The 27455-nt window shown below is 38.8% G+C and overlaps 2 long non-coding RNA genes across 3 annotated transcripts; both read left to right on the top strand.

Annotated features, from left to right (window-relative positions):
* Nucleotides 1-12179: 12179 nt before the first annotated feature.
* Nucleotides 12180-13098, top strand: LOC110864216. Its single transcript, XR_004860946.1, has 3 exons — nucleotides 12180-12226; nucleotides 12726-12805; nucleotides 12950-13098. It is a non-coding gene; the product is annotated as an uncharacterized LOC110864216 (long non-coding RNA).
* Nucleotides 13099-13591: 493 nt separating this feature from the next.
* On the top strand, nucleotides 13592-15602 carry LOC110864215. Of its 2 annotated transcripts, XR_002549730.2 has the most exons (3): nucleotides 13592-13745; nucleotides 14857-15003; nucleotides 15255-15602. It is a non-coding gene; the product is annotated as an uncharacterized LOC110864215 (long non-coding RNA). The 2 variants fall into 2 exon arrangements; XR_004860945.1 differs by having other exon boundaries at nucleotides 14857-15602.
* The last annotated feature ends 11853 nt before the right edge of the window (nucleotides 15603-27455 follow it).

Raw genomic sequence — 27455 nt, 5'->3', positions numbered from 1 at the left:
TTAGCTAAGTTAGCTTCATCTTGTTTCTTCATACGATCCGGACATCCTGATGCGAAATGACCAAATTTATCACAACGGTAACACTGAACCTGTGATCTATCTTTCCTTCCTTTTTGGCGATCATTGGTTCTTCTTTGACCCGTTTGCTTTGACCCATGATCTTGACCATCTCGGCTTTGACTTCCATCTTGGTCCTCATCATCCCGGTCTTGACGTCTGCCTCGATAACTTGAACCGCCTCGCCCACGCCCTCGTGTATTTTCATAGGATTTGGATTTCGAGGATGACTCACCGTTGGCAAACATTAGATTACCTTGATTTTCTGCTAAAGACTCGATACCCTTAATCCTGTCTTCGAACGTCTTCAGTCTACCGATCGCTTCCTGAAACGTCATAGTCTTCAAATCTACAAATTGTTCAACTGAAGCTACAATTGGAACATACTTCCCTGGAACGGAACCTAACAATTTTCTGGTAAGTTTTCTGTTTTCATAGTTGGTTCCCAAACTGGCTGCCTTGGTAACCAACTGACTTATTCTGCCTGCGAAAGAATCAAGTGTCTCTGTTTCTTTCATCTTCAAGGATTCGAACTCATTTTCCAGTTGCTCAAGCTTTGCCTTTCGAACCCGTTCAACCCCAACATATCGTGTCTTCAACGCTTCCCAGATTTCCTTTGCAGTCTGAAACTGAGCTACCTGAAACACGAGCTCTTCGGGTATTGTTTGAAGTAGAAGTGCAACTGCCATGTCATCATTTTTGGCATCTACCTCCTTTTCGCCTGGTTCTAAAGCTTGCTGTATTCCACGAACCTTGAATACTGCCTTGATACGAATCACCCAGATGTTGTAATTTGTTTCGGTTAACATTGGACACTGTAAAGTTGTGGTACTCTGGTCCTTAACCACAACCGGTGGTGTAACAACTCTCATTAAAATCAATAATTAGGATGATAATTAATCAATAAGAAAACCCTAATTGAGACACCCAAGTAATTCTGCACCAACCCTAAAATTTTCATAACAATCGGAATCAGGATCAGGGCCCCTAAAACTCAGGGGGGGATAAACCCTAGTGATAATTATCAATAATTTTCGTTGTTGAATTATGATTTGACCAAATTTTTGAATCAGCTAAGCTAGTCCCAAGCCTAGGCAGCCTATAATTAGACTGCTTAGCTTACGGACCGTAAGGGATCAGGCATACGGTCCGTAAGGGAGTCTCAAAAATTGCTATAAATAGCCGACCTTGGGACTTGAAATAGGATACGAAAACGACGTCTCAACTCTGTCTGTACGTCGAAATAAGGCTGTTACAGTACAATTAAACACACACTAATCTCGAAGTGCTGCCGCAAAACAGGGTAATCACTCGATCGCTATTACGATTCATTTTCCGACTGATCAATATATCCAATGGATGTTTAAGTGCCGCCCACATAGGGTTATACTTTGTCGTTCGTCGTTAAATCGATGGATGTTTAAGTATTGCACTTTGTCGTTCGTTGTGAGAATTTGATCTCGTGAGTTATCGTAAATGTTGTATTGATCACTAACCCGGTTTTGTGTGCATTATTATTTAAATTAGGTTAACAAGGCTAAATCATATTCTGTCCGTGTTAAATCTGCAATGTGAGTCATTCTCTTTTTATCAACTGTTTTACAATACTCCAAATTATTTTCAGAGTTATAATTACAGTGATTAAGTTTATGTAATCACCAAATTACAGCCGGTATGTGGGGTATTGTGCACATTACTACCGTTTTATCACTTTAGGTGGGCGAACCTAAAATTAAGTGATATACGTCATTCATTGGGGCAGCCAATGGTGATATGACCATAGTCACAGATCCGGTCGAGTGACAAATACTGTGGGTAGTTGGTAGATATCAGAAACATATGTAAAAACTCTTAATACTGTAAATTATAATAAACGAGTCATTTTAATAAATAGAATGATTCACTCAGTATTTCCCGCTGACAAAACCTTTTTCAAACATGTTTCAGGTGATCTATTGTAATTCAGGAAAAGTGCTGGGGAGCATTTCAAGCTTAAGACAGTGGCTCATTATAAAATAAAGAAATATGTTTTGTAAAAATAAAGATTTCTTAGTAAAATCTTGTTATTGTAAATTATCGGGGTTTTATCCCGAGTTGTGAAATAAAATAATCGGAAAAAGTTTTTAGCTTTTAAAAAGATCCTGATGTTAAAATTCCGCTGCTAAAATCAGTTAAATAAATATCACGGGATTTCTGTCCCGCCGCTCCTGAAACGGGTCAAACCGGGTCGGGGGCCGTGACAGAAATAAGGTGGTATCAGAGCCACTGAGTTAAGCTAATTAAGTATTTAGAAATACTTAATTTTTCCTGATTACTATTATGTGATTATGTGTTTTATTAAACTGACTATGTGTTAGTTACAATATGGGTAAGCAAAAGCTGCAAAATATCTCCTTAAATTAGATAGGTCAGTCTACGAAGAGGGAAGTTCATCCCAAACCAAATCTTCAAAACTCCCTACAATTCCTGAAGAAGGAATATTTGTGTGAAAAGCATAATATGAGAAACCGCTTTCTCCTAGAAAAAAGAGTATGATTATTAAGAAAAGTAAAGAGCAAATCCGAGAAAAGAAGATTAAAAAGAAAACCCAGGAATTAATCAATAAATCACCTTGGGAAGACAAGCTAGATGAGAAATGGGCAAATTTGTATATGCTAGCCACTGTAGCAGAACATGCAGATTTTAAATACCCTAGGTCTAGTAATAGCACTTCCCAGTAAATAAATAAATAAATCCGAGTGTGTTCTTTCCTGTTATTTTGTACAAATAGTGTGCAATAAAACTTCAATGTTTATTTGTTAAACTTTGCTCCAAAGTTTTAACTTAGCCTTTTTGTGCATTTTGCATATATGCTACACAACATGAATGAGATATCTGAAGCCTTTCAGAACCTCAATCTTTACCCGGTGAATGTAGAAGTTTCCAAAGATTTTACTGGATACTTTGCTGATGTGGAACAACCTGTAGAATTCAATGCTCCACCTTTGACAAAACCAAAACGAAAGAAAAGAAAGAATTATGTATGGGGGAGTCGTATATGTAGGAAAAAGCCGGCTACGAAACTTCCTAAAATAAACAACCCTTTAGAAAAAGGAAAAGAAATTGTAATCAAGGAAAGTTCTAAACAGCAAGAGATGGAAACTGAAGTCAAGGAAGATTCTAGGCAAAACGAAATACAGTTTGAGGAATATTCTAAGGAAATAGAAATAGAAGTTGGATAAGGTTCTAGACCAACTCAGATAGAAATTGGAGAAAGCTCCAACCAAAACCAGGGAATAACTTTTCAGGAGGAAATAGATTTTCTATTGGCAAGCTGTGAGACTATTCAGCCTGTCAATACTAATGTTTTTACCTATCCTATTGAAAATCCACTCCCTATGAATTTTGAACCAGCAATCCCAGAACCAATAGTCCACTCCCAACCTGTAGGAATGGACGAATGGTGGACGAATGATTGGCAATTTCAAAATATTGTCAACGACCCTTATTCCTTTCTTCCACAATTCGATCCAGAACCCCTACCTAATCCACCAATGAGTAACGAAAATATGGCGGAACTTCGCCATTATGGTGAAGAATTGATGGATGCAGGAAATAGAATCAGGGAGATAGGGGGACAAATTGCCTGGAAGTATGATGAAAGGGAACTTCGTTTTTAGGACGACAAGTGACGAGAGATAGGAGGATGGTAAAACTATAGTTGTGTAATAGTAAAAGAAATAGTGAAATCAGTCTGTAACATAACTACGAATAAAACTTTGTAAAATATTGGTGTGTATTGATGCATACTATAACCGATATAAAATGAAATCGAGAAATCGATAGTTTTGACTATACGTGTATTGTAAATTGTCTGATTGTTTGTGTATAATTGCTATTTATCAGATACTAATAAAAAAATTATATATATTATTAGATGGCAAATATTGGTAATGAACCGGTAAATGAGGTTAATCAGTCGGAGCAACATCCAGGGGATCAAAATATGACTAGACAAGATATTGAAAATATTGTTGCTCAAGGGATAGCCAATGCTATTCCAGCATTCGTTGCTGCTGTAAAAAGTCCAATCGAACCGCGACATATCGTTCCTAGTAAAGGTACTTCTGAAGATAACTTCAGTAACAGTATAAACGGGGGCAATAATCATGTTAATCGTGATAATGAATCCCAGCACACGCCGCTCCCTAAGAAACTGAAAGCTGCAACACCTGGTTGCACTTTCAAAGAATTCCTTGCTTGTAAACCCACTGAATTTACAGGCAATGAAGGGGCAACTGCATCACTGCGTTGGTTAGAGAAAACCGAAGCAGTAATTGCAATAAGTAAGTGTGCCAAAGATGATCAGGTCATGTACGCATCAAATCTGTTTAAAGAAGGAGCACTCGAATGGTGGAACACTGTGTTACAAGCTAAAGGAAGAAATAGGGCTTATGCTATGACTTGGGAAGAATTTAAGAATCTTGTAGAAAGAAAATTCTGTCCTGAGTATGAAAAGGAACAAATGGCAAATAAGTTCCTAAAACATCGGATGATAGGTGTAGATTGTCGTGGTTATACTTCGACATTCTTTGAATATGCTAGAGTGGTACCAACACTGGCTTCGCCAGAACCGGTACTCATTTCTCGCTATATTTGGGGATGGCGAAATTTGCAATATCGTTAAGGCTGCGAGACCTCGCACTATTGACGATGCAGTAGAATTAGCTAACACCCTAACTGATGAACTGATACGCACAAGAGATGAAGACAGGAAGAAGGAACTAGCTCAGAAAATTACCCAAGGATTTAGGGTGGGTAATAGTAGTAATTTCAAGAAAAGAGGAGCAGGGCAATCTTCGACTTTGCTATTCTGCAAAACTTGCAAAAAGAAACATTTTGGAAAATGTAATAAAATTTGCAATTTTTGCAAAACTATAGGACATCGTGAAGAAAACTGCAGAAAGAAATCCATAATTTGTTACAATTGTGGAGAAGCCGGACATTTCAAAACAGAATGTCCTAAGTTAGTCAAACCAGTAGACAACAAACCTAAGGCGACCGAAGGAGCTACTAAGAAGAATGCCAGAGCCTTTCAATTAACTACTCAGGAAGCCGAACTGATCCTGACGTCATAGCCGGTACGTTTTTAGTTCACGACGTTTATGCAAAAGTATTGTTTGACTCTGGTGCAAACCAAAGTTTTATAAATACTTCATTCTGCCAAGCTCTTAAGTTACCCTTAACTACCATTAGGCAGATTTTTACAGTCGAAACCGCAGATGGGAATTCAGTAAAAATCAATCAGGTTTTGCAAAAAGTAGAAATAGAACTTTCAGGTCATAAATTTGCTGCAAACCTATTACCTATGAAATTAGCTGAATTTGATGTTGTATTAGGAATGGATTGGTTAATAGCCAACCATGCTCAAATCATTTGTGATAAAAACTCTATAGAAATTCAAGCACCCACTGGAGAAGTAATCATGATTACAGGAGATAAACCTCGAAAGCCACTGAAGTTCATATCAGTAATGAAAGTTGCTAATTATGAACGAAAACAAGGAATAGTATATATGATTTCAGTAATCATTAGTACTAAAGGTAAAGAACTTAAGGAAATTCCTGTAGTCTTAGAATACCCAGATATATTTCCGGAAGATTTACCTGGGTTACCACCAGATAGGGAGGTAGAATTTAGGATTCATCTAATTCCAGGAACTACACCGATAGCCAAGGCACCTTATCGATTAGCTCCTACCGAAATGCTAGAATTAAAGAAGCAATTAGATGAATTACTAAGCAAAGGATTTATACAACCTAGTTCATCCCCTTGGGGTGCACCAGTGTTGTTTGTGAAAAAGAAAGATGGATCGATGAGAATGTGTATCGATTATAGAGAGTTGAATAAGGTTACAATTAAGAATCGATACTGATGTGCGTGAAGTGTGTTATATTTTTTATGAGTATTTAAGCCCCTTTTTTTTACACTTTTAGCCAAGTTTTAAATTTATAAAACACGATATTCACTAACACTAAACACACATATGGGCAAGTGCACCCATCGTGGACGTAGTATAGTGTTGGTAAGATACCGAGGTCGTCCAAGGACACAAGAGCTTTTAATACCGGTTTAGCCTCAACGTCTAATCAAATCAAAAAGTTAGAAAAATGTTTTAAACTAAGAAAAATAAAAACTAACTAAATGCTGAAAATAAAAATAAAATAAAAACAGATAGACAAGATGAATCACTTGGATCCGACACGTGTATTAGTATAACCTTTGATTATTTTTGCACTTTTGCACTTGTTTAAGAGATTATCTTAGTTATTGTAGTAGGCCCCTCTTTTGAAGGCGACGTTACCCTCAACCCAGTAGTTTGAGTCAGCAAGGATACAATCCTAAAGGGTCGGATTATTGAAAGATAATGAATTAAGTTATTAATGCAAATTGTGGTAGGCCCCGCTTTTGGCGGTGACGTTACCCTCGGCTAAGTAGTCTGAGTCAGCAGGGATACAGTCCTAAATAGCCGGGTTATAGTATTAATAGTAGTTAACTTATGAGGGGGTCAAAGAGTTTGGATCCCCGCCATCCAATACCTATGGGCATTGAAGGAGATCCTACTAAATTTGACCCAGGTCCCAAGCAGGACCTCTAAACGCTGAACAAGGGCAAGACCCTTACCAAACCGTTCCCTTAACCCCCGACCAGGTAGCCAACATACCTCCATATAGACCGCGGAGATATGAATGGTGAAAATCTTTTATTTTATATAGACAGTAAAATAATGCCAAGACACCACGGACAAACGATAAGGAAAGATCACCTTCAACATAAGTAACTAGTTATTAAAGTCATTAATACAAAACCAAATAAAAAGTGCAAAAGATTAAAAATAAAAAGTATTATACTAAACACTTGTCTTCACCAAGTGATGTAAGAGACTTAGGCAAACATGGCCTTGATTGTCAAGAACTCTTACGATCAATCTTGGATCCCGAGACGACTCACACACTCTACGATGGACAATGGATGATGGTGGTGGATGATGGTGTTATAGTGGTGGTGGGTGGTGGATGAAGTGTGAGAGAGGTGGTGTGCCAAGGGATGAGAGAGAATGAAACCAAGCTCCTCTATTTATAGGCTGAACAGAAGGCTGGACACGGCCCCGTGTCCGCTGGACACGGCCCCGTGCCCGTCTGACATTCTCTCTCTTCATTAATTGTAATTCGCAATTACAATTAATGCGCCTGCTGTACTTTCACCACGCCCCCGTGCCCGCTGGACACGGCCCCGTGGTGGGCAATGGAAGCTTCTACTGGTTTGTCTTTTCTGCAGCTTCCTGGGCACGCCCCCGTGTTCGCTGGACACGGGGCGTGTTCAGACTCTGTTTCTTCTCCTTTGCTTTGGGAGGTGCCGTTGAGGGTCCGGGCAGACTACTTTTGTTCCTTTTCTTGTATTTATGGTAGAATTAGTTGTCTTTTTTGCTTCTTTTGTGATTTTGAGCTCATTTCATCCTGAAAATACAAAAGGAAGACAAAAACACTCTTTTTCCAACATTAGTACTTAAAAAGGGTTAGTTTTATGCCTTAATTGATGTGATTTATATGTTGCATTTTACACACATCAATACCCATTACCTAGGATTGATGATCTTTTTGATCAATTACAAGGCGCTAAATACTTTTCTAAGATAGACTTGCGCTCCGGATATCATCAATTAAAGGTTCAAGAAGAAGACATACCTAAAACTGCTTTTAGAACTAGGTATGGACATTATGAGTTTATAGTCATGCCCTTCGGGTTAACTAATGCACCTGCAGCATTTATGGACATGATGAACAGGATCTGTAAACCATATTTGGATAAATTTGTAATTGTTTTCATAGACGATATACTTATTTATTCAAAAAGTCAGGACGAACATTGTCAGCACTTGCATGCACTCTTAACTTTGTTAAGAAAAGAAAAGTTGTACGCCAAATTTTCGAAGTGTGAATTTTGGCTACAAGAAGTGCAATTCTTAGGACACATGGTAAATCATGAAGGTATTTACGTAGATCCTGCTAAGATAGAAGCAATTACCAATTGGAAGGTTCCGCAAACCGCAATGGAAATTAGAAGTTTTATAGGTTTAGCCGGGTATTATAGACAGTTTATTAAGGATTTTTCCAAGATAGCAATACCATTAACTAAGCTAACCTGTAAAGCCATTAAGTTTGAATGGGGACCTAAACAAGAAGAAGCCTTCAGAATCTTAAAGTAGAAATTAACCAATGCTCCAATCTTAGCCTTACCAGAAGGAACAGAAGATTTTGAAGTATATTGTGATGCTTCAAAATTAGGATTCAGACGTGTGTTAATGCAACGCAAGAAGGTAATTGCGTATGCTTCCAGAAAATTGAAAAGGCACGAGGAAAACTATACGACTCATGACTTAGAATTAGGAGCTATAGTTTTTGCCCTTAAGATATGGAGACATTATCTGTATGGAAGTAAGTTTACTGTTTATGCATATCATAAAAGTTTAAGGTATATATTTGGGCAAAAAGAGTTAAATATGAGGCAAAGAAGATGGATGGAAATCCTGAGTGATTACGACTGTGATATTCAATATCACGAAGGAAAGGCAAACGTAGTCGCAGATGCCTTAAGTCGTAAGTATCCTGAGAAGCAAAGGCGAGTCCGTGCTCTTAGAATAAATCTACAAGTAGATTTAATGGAACAATTGAAGGAAATTCAGGAAACAGCAATCAAGGATGATAGTGAAGGAATGAAAGGTTACCTCAAAGAATTGAAACAAGGAAATGATGGAATTTGGAAATTCCACAAAAGAAGAATTTGGGTACCTAAGCAGGGAAATTTAAGATCAAAGATTTAAGAGGAAGCTCATAAATCTAGGTATACTATACACCCAGGAAACAATAAGATGTACCAAGATTTAAGAAAGAATTTCTGGTGGATAGGAATGAAAAAGGATATAGCCGAATACGTATCTAAGTGTCTAACCTGTTCACAAGTTAAAGCCGAACATCAGAAACCTTCAGGTCTACTACAACAGTTAGAAATGCCTGTATGGAAATGGGAACTCATAACAATGGACTTTGTTACTAAGTTACCCAAAACCAGAAAAGGTAATGATGCTATTTGGGTAATTGTGGATCGGTTAACCAAATCCGCTCATTTTCTACCAATAAAGGAAACCTTTAGCATGGAAAGGTTAGCCAAGTTGTACGTAGATGAAATAGTATCCTTACATGGAGTTCCACTCTCCATTGTATCGGATAGAGATAGTCGTTTCACTTTCCGTTTCTGGACAAGCTTCCAAGAAGCAATGGGAACCCGACTCAATCTAAGTACTGCATATCATCCACAAACAGACGGACAAAGTGAAAGGACGATCCAAACTCTAGAAGACATGCTCCGAGCATGTGTAATTGACTTTGGTGGTAATTGGGATAACCACTTACCCTTAATCGAATTCTCCTATAATAATAGTTATCACTCAAGCATCGAAGCTGCTCCATTCGAAGCACTGTATGGACGCAAGTGCAGAACTCCCGTATGTTGGGCAGAAATAGGAGAAAGTCAATTATCAGGTCCAGAAATCGTACAAGAAACCACAGACAAGATAACTCAAATCAAGGAAAGATTGAAAACAGCCAGAGATTGTCAGAAAAGCTATGCAGACAATCGCCGCAAGCCACTAGAATTCCAGATAGGAGACAAGGTACTTTTGAAAGTATCTCCTTGGAAATGAGTAGTACGATTCGGTAAAAAAGGAAAAATGAGTCCAAGATATGTTGGACAATTCCCAGTGATCCAACGAATAGGACCAGTTGCTTATCGCTTACAACTACCAGAAGAACAAGCTGGAGTACATGATGTATTTCATGTATCCAATCTCAAGAAATGTCTATCAGACGAATCCCTGGTAGTACCTCTTCAAGACATAGAGGTAAATGAAAAGTTAAAATTCATAGAGAAACCCTTACAAATAGAAGACCGGAAGGTCAAGTTTCTCAAACACAAGCGACTAGTGCTAGTCAAATCAAATGGGATTCAAAGAGGGGACCAGAATATACTTGGGAACTGGAGTCAGAAATGAAGCGAACATACCCTCATCTATTTCAATGAATCTCGAGGACGAGATTTTTCTTTAGGTGGGGAGGATGTAACAACTCTTATTAAAATCAATAATTAGGATGATAATTAATCAATAAGAAAACCCTAATTGAGACACCCAAGTAATTCTGCACCAACCCTAAAATTTTCATAACAATCGGAATCAGGATCAGGGCCCCTAAAACTCAGGGGGGGATAAACCCTAGTGATAATTATCAATAATTTTCGTTGTTGAATTATGATTTGACCAAATTTTTGAATCAGCTAAGCTAGTCCCAAGCCTAGGCAGCCTATAATTAGACTGCTTAGCTTACGGACCGTAAGGGATCAGGCATACGGTCCGTAAGGGAGTCTCAAAAATTGCTATAAATAGCCGACCTTGGGACTTGAAATAGGATACGAAAACGACGTCTCAACTCTGTCTGTACGTCGAAATAAGGCTGTTACAGTACAATTAAACACACACTAATCTCGAAGTGCTGCCGCAAAACAGGGTAATCACTCGATCGCTATTACGATTCATTTTCCGACTGATCAATATATCCAATGGATGTTTAAGTGCCGCCCACATAGGGTTATACTTTGTCGTTCGTCGTTAAATCGATGGATGTTTAAGTATTGCACTTTGTCGTTCGTTGTGAGAATTTGATCTCGTGAGTTATCGTAAATGTTGTATTGATCACTAACCCGGTTTTGTGTGCATTATTATTTAAATTAGGTTAACAAGGCTAAATCATATTCTGTCCGTGTTAAATCTGCAATGTGAGTCATTCTCTTTTTATCAACTGTTTTACAATACTCCAAATTATTTTCAGAGTTATAATTACAGTGATTAAGTTTATGTAATCACCAAATTACAGCCGGTATGTGGGGTATTGTGCACATTACTACCGTTTTATCACTTTAGGTGGGCAAACCTAAAATTAAGTGATATACGTTATTCATTGGGGCAGCCAATGGTGATATGACCATAGTCACAGATCCGGTCGAGTGACAAATACTGTGGGTAGTTGGTAGATATCAGAAACATATGTAAAAACTCTTAATACTGTAAATTATAATAAACGAGTCATTTTAATAAATAGAATGATTCACTCAGTATTTCCCGCTGACAAAACCTTTTTCAAACATGTTTCAGGTGATCTATTGTAATTCAGGAAAAGTGCTGGGGAGCATTTGCTTAAGACAGTGGCTCATCTATCTATTATACTAAAAGAATTCACCTTAGCCACATGTCATGCTGATGTGGACATTCTCTTAAGCCAGAGAATGGAACTTTGAGCGGCAATTCGTTCTCTTTATTTTCTTCATTCACACGCGCTCTCTCTCTCTCTCTCTTTTCAAAACCCTAATTGAAACACAATGGAGGCAGGAAACCAAGCACTGGTCATATCTATGGCGATTCTTCTCATGCCACAATGTTTTGATTTAGGCTCCTAAATCTTGCCCGCACTTCTTCTTTTCTCCTAGGGTTTATAACCCGATTCCTTTTTCTTCTTCTCTTATTCTCTGATTGTCTTTCCCTTTTCACACCAACGCTAGATTACTTCCACCGCCGTTCTCCGCCTCTTAACAGTGTCGTCCGCCGCCTATACGCATCATCACCGTCACCGCAACAACCAATGGGTAAAGCTGCAAACTCCGGCCCCAAATCTTCATTGTCGGCTGCTAAAGATGAAGCATATCTTCAATCATTCATCCCTAAACGAATCCATAAAAGCTCAATAGATTTCAGATCTTAAGTCAATTTCCGGTGACGTAAGTTTCGAATTTGATATAGTTTGACCGATTTGTTATCTCAAGTGTATTGTTGAACAACAGTTGGTCTGCACTATTAATCACATTTTTATTTTATTACTTTTTTTTCATTTTTAGGGTTACATTGCTTGACGGGACTTTGAAGGAGGGAGAAGTGGGAAACAACTACTTTCGATACAGCAACAGAGTTATCGAAGAGTTTTGCTTCAAATGTTTTGATTTCTCACATGTATGGTTTGATGTGGGACTTTGGAGCCATAGGCTTTTAAGTGATTAGATTTTATATTGATGTGTTGCATATGTTGTGGTAAGAGCTTCCACACCATTTAAATATATTTTTTTTATTTTCGACTAATATATGTTTTAGTCAGAAAACAAATAATTTGTTTGGGTTGTGTTATATAGCTATCAGTTAGGGTGTTCATGGTTCGGTTTAAAATCGTGAAACCGTCCAAACCGGTCAACGGTTTGGTTGGTTTCGTGGTTGCTTTTTTTTCTTTTGCTTTCGGTTGGTCGGCTTTAAAAAATTCAAACCGTAGCGAACAGTTTGGTTTACGGTTTATACCAAAACTGGTTGTATAAAACCGCACCGTATAGTTAGATTTGTATATAATATAATTAATTTGTAGGGATTTCACATTAGGTATCATTATTTTATGATTGACAATTCAAGATTTTGTCCTTAGAATATATATATGATTTATGGTTATTTTTTGGTTTGATATAGGATATGTTGTTCAAAACAGTTGTAATTGGATTAGTTATATGATTTCCAACACTTCATATATTGAATTTTTTTACTGCAGTTGGTGGTGTATGCATGAATTCTGGAGCATAAGTGATGGAAAAGTCTCTTTTGAATCATTGGCAAAGTTCTATTTGACAGGTATTATCAAGTTATTATTAATCCCTAATTTAAGTTATGAACTTATGTTGAATTGTGTACTTTATGCCAAACACACACACGTAGCAAAATTTTAATTGGATTCATGGAATTAATATTAGTTATTTACTTTGCTATATCATGTAGTACAAACTGTGATGCATTAACAACCCGATAAAACATAAATGGTGCCAAATTTCACATATCAAGATCACCATGATAAAAAAGTTCCACCTATATAAACGCCATTAACCCCACCAGGTTGTTATGGTTTTTTCCAACTGCAAGCAGAAAACTTTTTTGTTTATTTTTTAGGATTATTATAGGTCCCTTTTGTTGCTTTGATTTTTGGCAGTTGTTTTTCTGTTTTTAATTTGGACCCTTTCTTGATAGCTGAGGTTTGTATATGAATTATTCAAGAAACTGCGTCCTGGGATCCCTTTAAAATGCTTGCATGGAAGGATGAAACAAGTGAAAGAATGTTCATATTGCAACAAAGATCAGTTCTTTTTTCAATTGAAAGTCTTCAATGGGCATGGATTTCAACAAAGGGGTTGATTGGGTTGTTCAGGTGATCTACAGTTATAGTAGAAATGTTAAAACTGGTGGGCCGGGTAATAGTCATAACGTGTTCAGGTTGAAACATGCTTTTTTTGTATAAGACAAAACGGGTGGGGCCGGTGTCTACACTTTTCGTCATGTTTAATTCATTAATCCGTTCGTTATAATTTTCAAGTCTTAGCATGCATTGTTTTGGGGTATAAATCTGATTTTTTTCTTCTCTCAAGTGGATTGCCCTGATGATGTTGCAAGTTACATACATAGAGTTGGCCCCACGGCACGTTATGATTCTAAAGGGCGGTCTGTCTTATTTCTCTTGCCTTTTGAGATGAAAATGCTTGAGAGATTACAAGAGAAAAAGATACCTGTTGAATTTGACAAGGTCATAATAGTAATATTAATAATCATTATAATTTTTATCATTGTATCTTATATTTTTGTGTTGGCATTTGAAATTTCGTTGTATTTTAATATTTGAATAGGTAGGGTTCGGGTATGGGTATTGAAAAGAAAAGTCATACCCTATGTACCAGGGTAGGGTATAATCGGGTTGGGTATAACCGGGTATTAATACCCGACTTAAAAAATATATATATGTTTTTTTATTTACATAATAATAAATGCGTTTAGAAATTAAATTAGGTTTGTAATTTGTAAAAGTAATTAAAAACAAATTACAAGGTTCGGGTATAGGGTATGACCGGTTCCGGGTATTTTCGGGTATAAATCGAGTACGGTTTCGGTTACGGGTATTGTGCTTAAAATGTATACCCTATCCATACCCTACGGGTAGGTTCGGGTTCGATTACGGGGACACAATACCCAGGTACAAAAATAACCGGTTTCGGGTTTTTCTATCGGGTCAGGTTCCATGTACGGTTTTTTTTTTGTCAGGTTCCATGCTCTTAATTTTTAAATGAAAATGTATATAATTAGATCTCATGTGTAAATTTAGGTTTTACTTTCTGTTTTTAGTAGTGAGAGTGAATATCCAAGAATTTATTGTTGATATTAAGATTTGATTGTTAATTATTAAATGAAAATGTATATAATTAGATCTCATGTGTAAAATGGCATAGAAGCGGTTGTTCTAAGCAGCAACTAGGTAATGAATCAATTATTATTATTATTATTATTATTATTATTATTATTATTATTATTATTATTTATCAATTTACTTATCAATAGGCAAATCGTTTGTTAATTTTACAAAAGTAGTGTTCAATTTTTGATTATTTAGCAAGCGGTGTTAACTGTTGTGATAGATTTTGTGGTGGGTAAGTTGATTTATCCAAGAATTTGTTGTTGATATTAAGATTTGATTGTTAATTATTAATTGAGGATCATGTGGCTTAAAGTCTTTATTTTTAGCATACTGAGATTAGTGATCATGTGTTTTTGATAAAGTTATCTTAGTAGCCTAAATACTGGACTATGTTTGGTGTCTCTTTAGAAATGGATTTTTGATATAGTTACTTTCCGTATACTTAAAGGATCAAGGGTTTTTGGTAGGTGATTTTGATGGTTTTAGATAAGACTGCTCGCTCTATCTACAACTGGATGTTTTCAATTGAGCAAGGGATAGCTGGTTGTGCATTACTCTATATGAAGACTTCACGGGATCAGGAAGTTGAATTAAGGTATAGAAGAAGATTTGAGAACATCATGAAGGTGATATCCTAAGTACTTGATAAGAGGACCAATTGTTCCCAAATTGAAAAGCACGCTTGGTCGGACTTTTAGCTCACAAAGATCATTTATAAATAAAACGAGTCCGAGTAATCATGATATAGACCAATGGCTCTAGGGAACAGGGGGTAACTTTAAACATGATGACATGTGCATTTTGTGAGGTGGACAGATTACTTATTGGTTCGATTTTACACTGCAGATTCAGTGTGGCAGGAGCCATCTGTATGGCTAAAAATTCTAAGGAATTTATGGAACGCGAGAAACCGTAAAGTCTTTTAATTAAAGGAACACTTCGATCTATAAAGTGGTGGAAGACATAAAGGATGAATTGTTTGAATGGGTAAAACATATATGGCGAAAGGCACACGGGTGACATGGAATGAATTGCGAAGATTTTATTTCTTTGTATGTAGTATGTTTGTTTGCTGTAGGATGTTGCTTTACGATCTGTAAGGAACCGATATAACATCTTGCTGTTTGGTCTATTTTGGTTATGAGTTAAAAATAGCATGGTATGGTGGCTTCAAGATTAAGAGCTATTGGTACATTCGTACATAACATAATGAAATAGCATGTATTAAGTATCTCTTTCATTTCAAAATTTATTTACACATGTATAAATTATATAATTGACTTTCTGTAACCCGTGAAATTCACGGGTTCTTAAACCTTCATCTCAATGTCAGTAGATACCTCGAATAAACTTTATCCCTTATGATAAAAAGATTCCTTTTTCTTTTCAAATGAGGCAATTTCCACTGGCCGTATGTTTCGCAATGACGATCAACAAAAGTCAAGGTCAGTCGCTTTCAAGAGTTGGTTTGTACCTCAAACAGCCGGTCTTCTCTCATGGTTAATGGTATGTTGTCTTATCAAGGGTGAAAACAAGAGATGGGGTTAAACTACTCATACTTGACAACAAATGAAAACCTACAGATAAAATAACTAATGTGGTGTACAAAGAGATTTTTAATGAATTGTGATTTCTACATATTGATGGTTAATAAAAGGTTTTTACCTGAGCCGTTTCAACACGTGTATTTATTTATAACATTTTATGTAAACGGCGATGATGATGAGATATTATCTTTAATCAACCCATGTAATACACGGGTTCTTAAGCGCTTCATATATTCGGAATTTATTTTCTACGATGCTATTATCCAGTAGTTTGTCTAGACATGAGGTTGTTTGGGAAAGTTCGTGGAACGGTACAAGGCTACAAGTAGTGTTATTACGAAATATTCATCAATGGAATTGATTGTGTAACGGTATAAGGCTACAAGTAAAAAAGCTGCACAACCGTCTAATAGAAGCCGAGATAATATCTGGTGCAAATATTAGTAGTTGCACATATATACCTCGATTAAACTTGATCCCTTCTAATAAAAAAGATTCCTTTTGCTTTTCAAAGGAGGCAATTTTCACTGGCCGTATGTTTTGCAATGACGATCAACAAAAGTCAAGGTCAGTCTCTTTCAAGAGTTGGTTTGTACCTCAAACAACCGGTCTTCTCTCATGGTCAATTGTATGTTGCCTTATCAAGGGTGAAAACAAGAAATGGGGTCAAAATACTCATTCTTGACAACAACGGAAAAGCTACAGATAAAACAACTAATGTGGTGTATAAAGAGATTTTCAACGAATTGTGATATCTGCATATTGATGATTAATAAAAAGTTTTTACATGATCCATTTCAAGACGTGTATATATTCGTAACATTTTATGTAAACAACGATGATAAAGCGATATTATCTTTAATCAACCCGTGTAATACACGGGTCCTTAGGCTAGTTATAAAATAAAGAAATATGTTTTGTAAAAATAAAGATTTCTTAGTAAAATCTTGTTATTGTAAATTATCGGGGTTTTATCCCGAGTTGTGAAATAAAATAATCGGGAAAAGTTTTTAGCTTTTAAAAAGATCCTGATGTTAAAATTCCGCTGCTAAAATCAATTAAATAAATATCACGGGATTTCTGTCCCGCGGCTCCTGAAACGGGTCAAACCGGGTCGGGGGCCGTGACAGGTGGTGGTCTGTTCTCGTCCGTCATTGATTTCTGAACAACTTTTCAGAACCGAACGCGTTTGCTCACAGAAACCCGGTCACGAATACCTCTCGAAAACCGAATAAAAAAGATATTGAATTGAACCCGCTTGTCCAACCCAAACAACGTTTAGTGTTTAAAACCAAACTTAGTTTAAAACAAAGAATAAAATAAACCAACTTATGATTATTTTTGCAAACGTTGTTCCAAAAAAAAACAATAAATTGTTTTAACTTCTTTTTGTTTCTATGCAAAGAAAACAGTTGTTTGAAATAAAATATTTAGTTTTTTTTTCTTCATAACTGAAATCACCTTTGCACATAAAGACAAATCCCTTTTGAGTTTTTTTTCTTGCAAACGAAGGAAACAAATTTCTTTTTGTTTTTCCTTAATAGGTGCTATAGAAACAACTTCCGGTTCCTTTTTCCGATTTCTGCCGTACGACAACACAAAGTTGTAGTCGCCGCTAATTCCGGTCACGTCTTACCTACCGTCTCCGCCTTACAAGTTTGCCGCTGCTAATCCTCCTGATTGGCGATGTCGACGAGCCTGTCTCCTCCGGTTACGGCTTCGTTACTCGAGTTGATATCGACGATTGAACTTGGCTCTGATACCAATTCAAGCCCAATCGAATAATCAAACACAAGAACAAGAACGAATGGAATAACTCTCCAATGAACTTTTATTATAATCAAGAAAATATAACTCAAAAAACTTGATTACAATAACTCATAAACCATAACTCGGTTTATCTTCTCTTGACTCTTAATAATGTCTACCCTACCTTGGTTTATATAGGCTACCCCTAACTTGGTGACCAAGACATTACCATATAACCCTAACTTGGTGACCAAGACATTACCAAATATAATTATAATGTAATTAGGAAACTTAACCAACTATGACCAACTTGTCAACATTGATCCCTCAAGTTCACCGACTTGTGACTTGATCTTCTTTGTCACCCTTTTCACATCACCGACTTGTGATGAGTCGGGAATTACCGCCAACAGAGGAAACCGTTGCGCCCTTGTCTGCTGCAAAATTAAAGATGTTTGGGTAAAGAGATTTAAATGGCCCTGGACCTAGCCAAGTATCATGCCAAAACCTCATCAGATTACCATCCCCGACTTTGACTTTCAGCTTAACTCTTACAACAACTCCCATCCGCCACCCACTTCAAAGGTATCTTTCCACCATCATGCGACCGTTTTTTTACCGGTATTAACTTTGTGCCCTTATCCGAGTCGTGTATAGCCCGAATAACCTGAGCCCATAACTGATTTGGGTCACTCCTAAGCCTCCACCACCACGTCACCAACATCACTAAATTGAATGTCTCCAACCCCCAAATTCCCAACCCTCTGAACCCCTTCGATCTAGTCATCTTACCCCATCGAACCCAACACATCTTGTTTCTATTGCCCACTTGACCCAACACAAACAATCTTCTTATCCCATCGAGAGTTTTTAAGACGGCTTTAGGAGCCATGAAAATGCCTAGTAAATAAGAAGATAAGATGCCCAAAACAGATTTTGCCAAAGTCACCCGACGAGCGAAGCGAATGAGAGGGTTTTCACCGAATTAACCGACAAAACGAAACCGAAAAACCAAACCAAATAAAAAACCGGTGGGTCGGTTAATGTTTTTTTTTGAAAACCGAAAGTAGCGAGTCGGTTATGGTTATCGTTTTTTCCATATCCACCATAACTAACTGAACCAATATGTAATAAATCTTTGTAGGACTTTTCACCATATTTTTAATATTTTATGTTTTTGACCGAAGATTTTTAGTATTAATTGGTTTTTCATATTGTTTTGTGGTTTTGGTTGAATGTTTATTTGAATTTATGAAATGTATCATATCACTTTATTTGAATATTCGATAGTAATTTGTATTAATATTATAGAGTACACGTATTTTTAATACTATGTAATATACTAATATATACAAATATGCAATAACAATTTACTCTATGTTAAAAAAATTAAGCTATTTTTATAAGCTAAATACACGGTTAACCACCCATAACCGACCCACTCTAACCATCAAAACCGAATAACCATAACCACCATAACCGATCAGTTATGGTTATGGTTATCCATTAACCAACATCGCAGTTATGGTTATGATTTTAGGTCAAAACCGACCCAAACCGACCCATGCTGTAACACCCTGTGTTTCGGAAGTCAAAGTCAAAGTCAAGATTGAAGTCAAAGGAAGAAAAGGCTGCTAATTGCGATCTGTCTCTCCTTGCTCAATTCCTATTTTGACTTCTTTGACTCGTAAATAGTCTAATTTATGCCTTCCGTTAGTTGTATTATGTGGAGTAATTGTTAACAATCGCAGTAATCGATGTATACTTATCGTTATGAATCACTTTACGACTGTGAATAATAGGAAGTAACAATGCGATAAAGTCGACTAAACGATAATCAATCTAATTTCATAAGCATTGAATCGCAATCGAACTCGCAACTCGAGTTACGCAATTTTGGTTAATTATATGTGTGTGTGTGCCTTATGTGTTACTTGTGCATGTTTAATTTATGTTAAGTGTGGAAATCAATCGAAACGCAATCGAACTCAATCGAACTCGAACAATGATAATTGGTGGAGAAAAGATAGTGCGAGATATGAGTAGTTGGGATTAAAAGTAATTTGACTAGGAAAACTTTATCGCATTCGCATCGCTCGCAATGGCAATCGAAACAGCAAAACTCGTCAAAGCAATCGACTGATCGATCAGGCAGCTGACCGATCGACCAGATGTCCGATCGAACTACAGTTCGATCGACCAGCCAGTCGGCCGGCCTGCCAACCGATCGACCAGCCCCTTTCCTCTTTGGGTAACCATATAAATACCCCATGTCACTCTCAAACTTTCTACTTTTGGCAACTGACGTTCGACCAGCTCGTTTTCCTCACTTTTCTTCAGATTTCTCTCGATTCCGGTAAGATCTCGTCCTAAATCGTGTACTCCCTTAATCTACACGCACTCCTACACCTTTTTATCTTTTGAATCTTAACTTTTAACCATGAAATCACCAAGATTTAAGGTGTTCTAGGATGACGTCATCATGAGTTCTTGAAAAACTTCATGTTTTGGCCTCAATCCACCAAGAACAACTTGGATCTAACCGATTTCCACATAAATAAACAAAGATCTTCCATAGATCTAAATATATTCACAACGAAAAGGATTGAAAGATGGTTTTTCTAACTTTCTTTCAACTCTTTTACACTTAATGCCTTCAAAACCGGTAGAAACGGAGCTTGTGCCGACCTACTACTCATTCTTGTGGTTGTGTGGCCCAAGATCTGGATTCTATCCACGAGGTTTACTGATTTCGAGTTAACCATGGAACACCGTCTCGAACGGTTAACTAATCGGGTTTGGGTGATTCCTGTCCGATCAGGAGTACCAAGTATTGACGAGGTTTCTGTTGTTTAGCACGTTATCACAACACCTCGATAAAAACAACAAACAATCAAAACAACCAAGTGTAAGACGAACAGATCGACCAGGACGGAGTGCCGTCCGATCAGACTGTTGTCCGATCGAACAACCAATCCGAACGATTGGCCAAACCGAACGACTTGCACCTTAGGTCCCACGCTTAAACTATTTGCCAACATTTGAAGTCTGATCGTTGAACGAGTTGTTGTCCGATCGAACTACCATCCGATCGGGTTAACCACTCGAACATGTGACAATTAAAGTTCAACACTTAAACAATTTTCAACATGTTTAATGCACTAGGAATGCCACCTGATCAAACTGTTGTCCGATTGAGTGACAACCTGCTGTGAACTTCTTCTCACTGAAGTGCCCAGCCAAACGGGTTGCTGGCCGATCGAACTACCGTCCAATCGACCGACCTGAAAGGTAGAGATACTTCAATATTTTCAAAATGCTACAACAAAAACTTCAAAAGTCAAGCCATCGTACACAAACACATCTTTCCTAAAGAAAGAAACAATCCACTCGAACGGACTGTCACTCGCACGATCAGCTGTCCGATCGGACTACCATCCGATCGACCAGCTGTTCGACCCACCAACACTTGTTTTTGTTTTACGCGTCACTTATCGTATCATTCTGATCAGGCTAACCCTATTCTCTAGCGCTCCCTTCAATCCATCAATCGCTGTGAGTATACTCGATCTCTTTTTGCTTTACGCACTTTTGGGTGTTACATACGTTATTTATACAAAATCACATCGAACACACTACGAAATACTTTAAACGCTAACCGCTATCGTATGTATACGTGACTAAATGAATGCTTGTTTGTTATGTTTACACATGGAATGCTATCTGCCTGCCTTAGCAACGGTAGTACTATTAGTTTGGACTCAGCACCCGTTCACTCGGGGGTTGTTAAGGACAATTACCTACATGGCTCACAGTGGTGAGTATGTATCGCGAACTGCCTTGGGCAGTCAACCCGCAGTCATTGGTATCGATAGGTTCATGTCGATAACTAACATGCCTCATTTCACTCTGTGTACGTGCTGGTTATGCGTACCGCTTTCGAACTCTATATGCTATTATCAAACTTGTATGCTCGCCTTTACACTATGTGTATTGACTTTTATTTTAACGTATGTGACAGGTGCTTAAGTTGCTAGGATGCTTAGGTGCATGGTGATGAAATCGAGGCTAGGGAAGGTCTAGAAACAATAAACAATTGTCTGTAATAAAATCTGAGTTGTCGGAACAGAACAATTTTCCTAGATCCTTTCTGTAATAATTGTATTATCTTATATGACATGGTATGGGACGTGTTGATTTAAATATTTGGTAAATATAGTTGTTATGGAAACTTCTGGACAATCTGTTTCGCTCAATGCCGCGCCCCGATGTTTCCGCCATCGGTTGGGGTGTGACACATGCACACCCCTAATGTACGTTGCATTCACAATCTGGTTGTAAATGGAAACTTCGTGCAAGTAAACAATCAAACGGAGCTTTTGAAATTGTAAAGTATACCGGTCCGCATACTTGTTTAGGTTATAAGATTACCCAAGACCATCCATATCTAGATGCAAGCTTGATTGCTCAAGAGATCCAACACCTAATAAAAGAGCAACCTTCTATTAGTATTACTCTTTGAGAGCCAAAATAATTGATAAATTAGGCTATACTCCTTAATACAAGAAGGTTCGGATAGGAAAACAGAAGGCAACCAAAGAAGTATTTGGGAATTGGGAGGAATCTTATAATCTTTTACCTAAGTTTCTATATGCCTTACAAAGGTTTAATCCAGGGACTATGGTTGAATGGTGCATTTTGAGACAAGCTGATGTAAATCAAGTGGAATTTAGACATGTTTTTTGGGCTTTTGCTCTTAAGCATTGTCAACCTGTTATTAGCATTGATGGCACACTTTTGTATGGTAAGTATAAAGGCAAGATGATGATTGCACACATATGTTCATAAATGCTACTCAATTGTTGATTATTGTGCTACTTGGTTATATGAGATTTCGCCACTGTCACACCCCAACCAATGGCGGAAACATCGGAGTGAGACTAGTTCTAGATTGTAAGGGACTTCATAACGCTATTTGTGTCGAGTATTTAATAATTACTTTTTAAATTGCTTGAACTAGAATAAAACAAATTTGAATAACGACAAGTGTAAAAGAACTAAAATTTCATTTTATTAATAACGTTTTAATACAAGGTTTGGAAACAAAATACAACATTGTCACACCCCCAAAATCCACACGCGGAGTACCACCGCTTGGAGGCGTGACATGACCAGGATCAAGCCACCAATCATATTGAACATATAAATAAATTGTAAAAGTTTCCATCAATACGTAAGGTGTTTATCAAAACCAACAAAAGTAAATATAGCTGAAGCATTAATGTAGAAACCCAACATAGGTGTTAATGTATGAAAAGTAATAAGTGTTTGTTCACGATCCAATTCCCACAACGACCTGCTCCTCCTTGTGCAAGCTCCTTAAGTGCCTAGGGTCCTGCAAGGCATGCAGCAGAGAGTCAACAACTAGTTGAGCGAGTTCACAGAAAGTAAATGCGTAAAGGTAAGTTCATGAGTATCAGGTGGCTCTACTGGGCCGATATAGGTTTCTATTGGTGGGGGATTCCCATGTTATTTATCCACTAGACTATGCGTTACCATAAGTGTTCTACATATCCCGAGAACAGTAATACGTACAATTTACGTAGGATTTACGTAAGTATCCTTCACAACCGAGGATAGGGGTACGTGGGGGTTTACGTAGGTTTTACGTAAGTGCCTGACACAACCGAGGCAGTAGTGAGTATCCGTTCACGTAGGTTTTACGTGAGTGTCCTTCGCAACCTGAGGACAGTGAGTAACTTAGGTATACGTAGGTTTTACGTATGTATCCTGCACAACCGAGGACGATGGTATGGTAGTCTAGTAATGGTATCCGTATGAATTTATTCAACCTTATCCCTTCAATCCCATTCCCAACACCCTGGGAACCCCATGCCTTGGTAAGAGTGTGAACTCACCTTGGGTTTGCTCAGCAGATACACAAAGTTCGGTTAAGCTATATAGTGATCAACCACGTCCTAGCATGGTTATCATACAAGTCAGGTTCGTATTCGAATATAGCACATAGGTTCTACACGTATTGTGGCAAATGTAATCATGGCATGCACAAGTATTCATAGCAGTCCAATAGCAGACACGTAAACAAGTTCAAGTATCCGGCCCAATCAATTGGGCTCGTGACAGTGCAAGTCCAAACAGTGTGCATGTGTAGCTGGTCTCGAGTCGAGACTAGAGATCTCGAGTCGCAACAAAAAGGAGGTCTCGACTTGTGCCTAAATCACTCGAGACTAGGTGGTCACGAGTCAGGTCTCGAGTCGCAACGGGACTCGCAATGCAGGTCTCGGGTTGTCATGATCAGGTCGAGATCACACGGTCTCGAGTCGCAATCTGGATCCGCAACCATGGTCTCGTGTTGTGCTGTTTGTGGTCTCGAGTCGAGACTGTGAGGTCTCGACTCGCAATCTATGTCGCAACTAGGTGTGTAACTGATTTCCTGATTTCCTTAATTCAATCTCAATCAATTCCGTGATTTCAGCTAACAAGTTGGGCAGTTTCGAAAACAGACCAAATCAATAATTAATCCATATTCAAGCATGTTCATAATCATCATCAAGAACATCTATTCACCAACATGCAGAACATATGATCGGATTCATGTGATTTATAGAACTATCATGCAACCTAAATCATAACCCTCTATCATAATATCACAGCCGGTTTAACTAGCATTCGGTTCTAGATCATGCACTCCGATTTAACAACACATCATCACATATTACCTAGTCCTAAACCGATCACATAATATCATCAATAAGCATTACTAGCATGAAACCCTAGTGCAATCATATACAACCAAAATATCATCTATCGAAGTAAATAACATCAAACACTAACCGAGTCGAGTGAATGATAGGATCGGTCCAAGCAAAAAGCTTTGAGAGATGGTCTCGGTTTGCCGTCACACAAAGAGAGTGGAAGAGAGCTTAGGGTTTGTTTGTGTGGAGTGTTTTGGTAAGGTGTGTGATGGTTACTAACACCCTAGGTGTTAATCAAATTAAGGGGGATGGGCCGAATCCAAAGTGTGGCCCTAATGGGCTTGTGTAATCGGCCAAGGTTTGTGCATCATGGGCTCGTTTGTCATACCAACATTCACTACACTCAAATCATATAATCTTAACGTATCATGTATTAAATCAATTAATATAGTTCACATTAGCACGTAATGTTACACAAAATAGGTTCGAAATACGAGTTGTCACATTATCCCCAACTTAAAAGAAATTTCGTCCCGAAATTTGGTACGCACTCACTGAGGAAGCTAGGTAAGTTACATACTGAGGAAGCTAGGTAAGTTACATTGTTCACTGGTTTCCCTGGGGTGTCACATCCTCCCCCCGTTGATCTGGAATTTCGTCCCGAAATTCCGCAGTAGTAGCTTCAGCCTCAGTAGTGGTTGCATTGGTTCCGAATAAGTGGGGGTACTTTTCTGTCATCCTGTCTTCGCGTTCCCAGGTGTACTCTGGGCCACGTTTGGAGTTCCAACGAACTCGGACAAGAGGGATTCTCTTGTTCTTGAGGACCTTAACATCCCGGTCCGTGATTTCAACTGGTTCCTCGACGAACTGCAACCGCTCGTCGATAGTGAGTTCCTTAAAAGGAACGATAAGGGTCTCATCTGACAGGCACTTCTTCAGATTCGACACGTGAAAGAAATTGTGAACTGCACCGAGTTCAGCTGGTAGATTCAATCTATAGGCTACTGGGCCTATTCTTTCTACGATTTCGAACGGTCCGACATACCGCGGATTTAGTTTGCCCCGTTTGCCAAAACGGACCACACCCTTCCAGGGCGAGACTTTAAGTAAAACCCGGTCCCCGACCTGAAATTCCAAAGGCTTCCTACGCTTGTCCGCGTAGGCTTTCTGACGGTCGCGTGCTGCCGCCATGCGTTGTCGTATTTGTGCAATCTTTTCCGTGGCGTCCACTACAATCTCCGGACCCGTGATCTGACTATCCCCCACCTCTGCCCAACAGAGAGGTGACCGGCATTTACGTCCGTACAATGCCTCGAATGGAGCGGCTTGTATGCTGGTGTGATAACTGTTATTGTACGAGAACTCCACCAAAGGGAGATGCTTTTCCCAGCCGCTGCCGAAATCAATAACGCATGCCCTAAGCATGTCTTCAAGTGTTTGAATCGTTCGCTCAGACTGCCCATCCGTCTGAGGATGATATGCTGTGCTCATGTCTAACCGTGAGCCGAAAGATTTGTGCATCGCTTGCCATAGTTCTGACGTGAATCGTGCATCCCAATCCGAAATGATGGAGGTGGGCACCCCGTGCCTCGAAACAACTTCTTTGAGATAGATGTCTGCGAGAGTGGAGAACTTATCCGTTTCCTTTATAGCTAGGAAGTGTGCAGACTTGGTGAGTCGATCCACGATCACCCAAATGGTATCATTCCCACGCTGAGATCTGGGTAGGCCTGTGACAAAATCCATGGAAATTTCTTCCCATTTCCATTGCGGTATCTTGGGTTGCTGAAGTAGGCCCGCTGGTTTCTGGTATTCCACCTTGACTCTCGCACAGGTCAAGCACTTGCCAACGTAAGTAGCGATGTGGGCCTTCATGCTAGGCCACCAATAAGTAGTTCTTATGTCGTGGTACATTTTGTCCGACCCTGGGTGTACCGAGTAGCGAGACTTGTGAGCTTCATCCATTACCAGCTCGTGTAAACCGCCATAAACTGGGACCCAAATACGCCCCGTTACATAGTAGGCGCCGTCTGCCTTCTGTTCTAACCGCTGTCGTGAGCCGCGTAGGGCTTCTGCCCTTACGTTTTCTAGTTTCAATGCCTCTGCCTGTGCATCTCGTATCTGTGCAGGAAGGCTAGACTGAATCGTAAGCTGCAGCGCTCGCACGCGCCGAGGTAAAGTGTCTTTCCGACTGAGAGCGTCAGCCACAACATTGGCTTTGCCTGGATGGTACTTGATGGCGCATTCGTAATCGTTAAGTAGTTCAACCCATCGACGTTGACGCATGTTCAATTCCTTCTGCCTGAAGATATGCTCGAGACTCCTGTGATCGGTGTAAATTGTGCACTTGGTACCGTACAGGTAGTGTCGCCATATCTTGAGCGCGAAAACAACAGCTCCCAGCTCTAAATCGTGCATCGTGTAGTTCCGTTCATGAATCTTAAGTTGGCGCGAAGCGTAAGCAATAACCTTGTCGCGCTGCATCAACACACATCCAAGACCCTGGATGGATGCATCACAGTATACTACGAAATCGTCCGTGCCCTCTGGCAATGAGAGGATAGGTGCACTGCAAAGTCTATCCTTTAGGTGCTGGAAAGCAGTTTCCTGTGTGTTGCCCCAACGGTAGGTGACACCGCAATCTTGGCACCCTTCTGTGTCAGTAGTGTAAGCGGCTGAGCGACTTTCGAGAAATCCTTGATAAACCGTCTGTAGTACCCCGCCAAACCCAAAAATTGGCGTATTTCCGTTGGTGTACTTGGTGCAGGCCAGTTCCTGATCGAATCTACTTTGGATGGATCGACATGAATCCCATCCCTGTTCACTACATGGCCTAAGAAGTGGACTTCACGAAGCCAGAAGTCGCATTTTGAAAATTTAGCGTACAGTTGTTCCTTCCGAAGGAGTTCCAAAATAAGTCGTAAATGCTGCTCGTGTTCCTCCTGACTCTTGGAGTAGATCAGAATGTCGTCGATGAAGACAATGACGAACTTGTCAAGATAGGGTTTGCACACCCTGTTCATAAGGTCCATAAA

This window comes from Helianthus annuus, chromosome 6, assembly GCF_002127325.2.
Source record: "Helianthus annuus cultivar XRQ/B chromosome 6, HanXRQr2.0-SUNRISE, whole genome shotgun sequence".
In the NCBI taxonomy this organism is placed as follows: domain Eukaryota; kingdom Viridiplantae; phylum Streptophyta; class Magnoliopsida; order Asterales; family Asteraceae; genus Helianthus; species Helianthus annuus.
The sequence above is the reverse complement of the archived record's forward strand: the minus strand, read 5'-3'. Positions and strand labels throughout refer to the sequence as shown.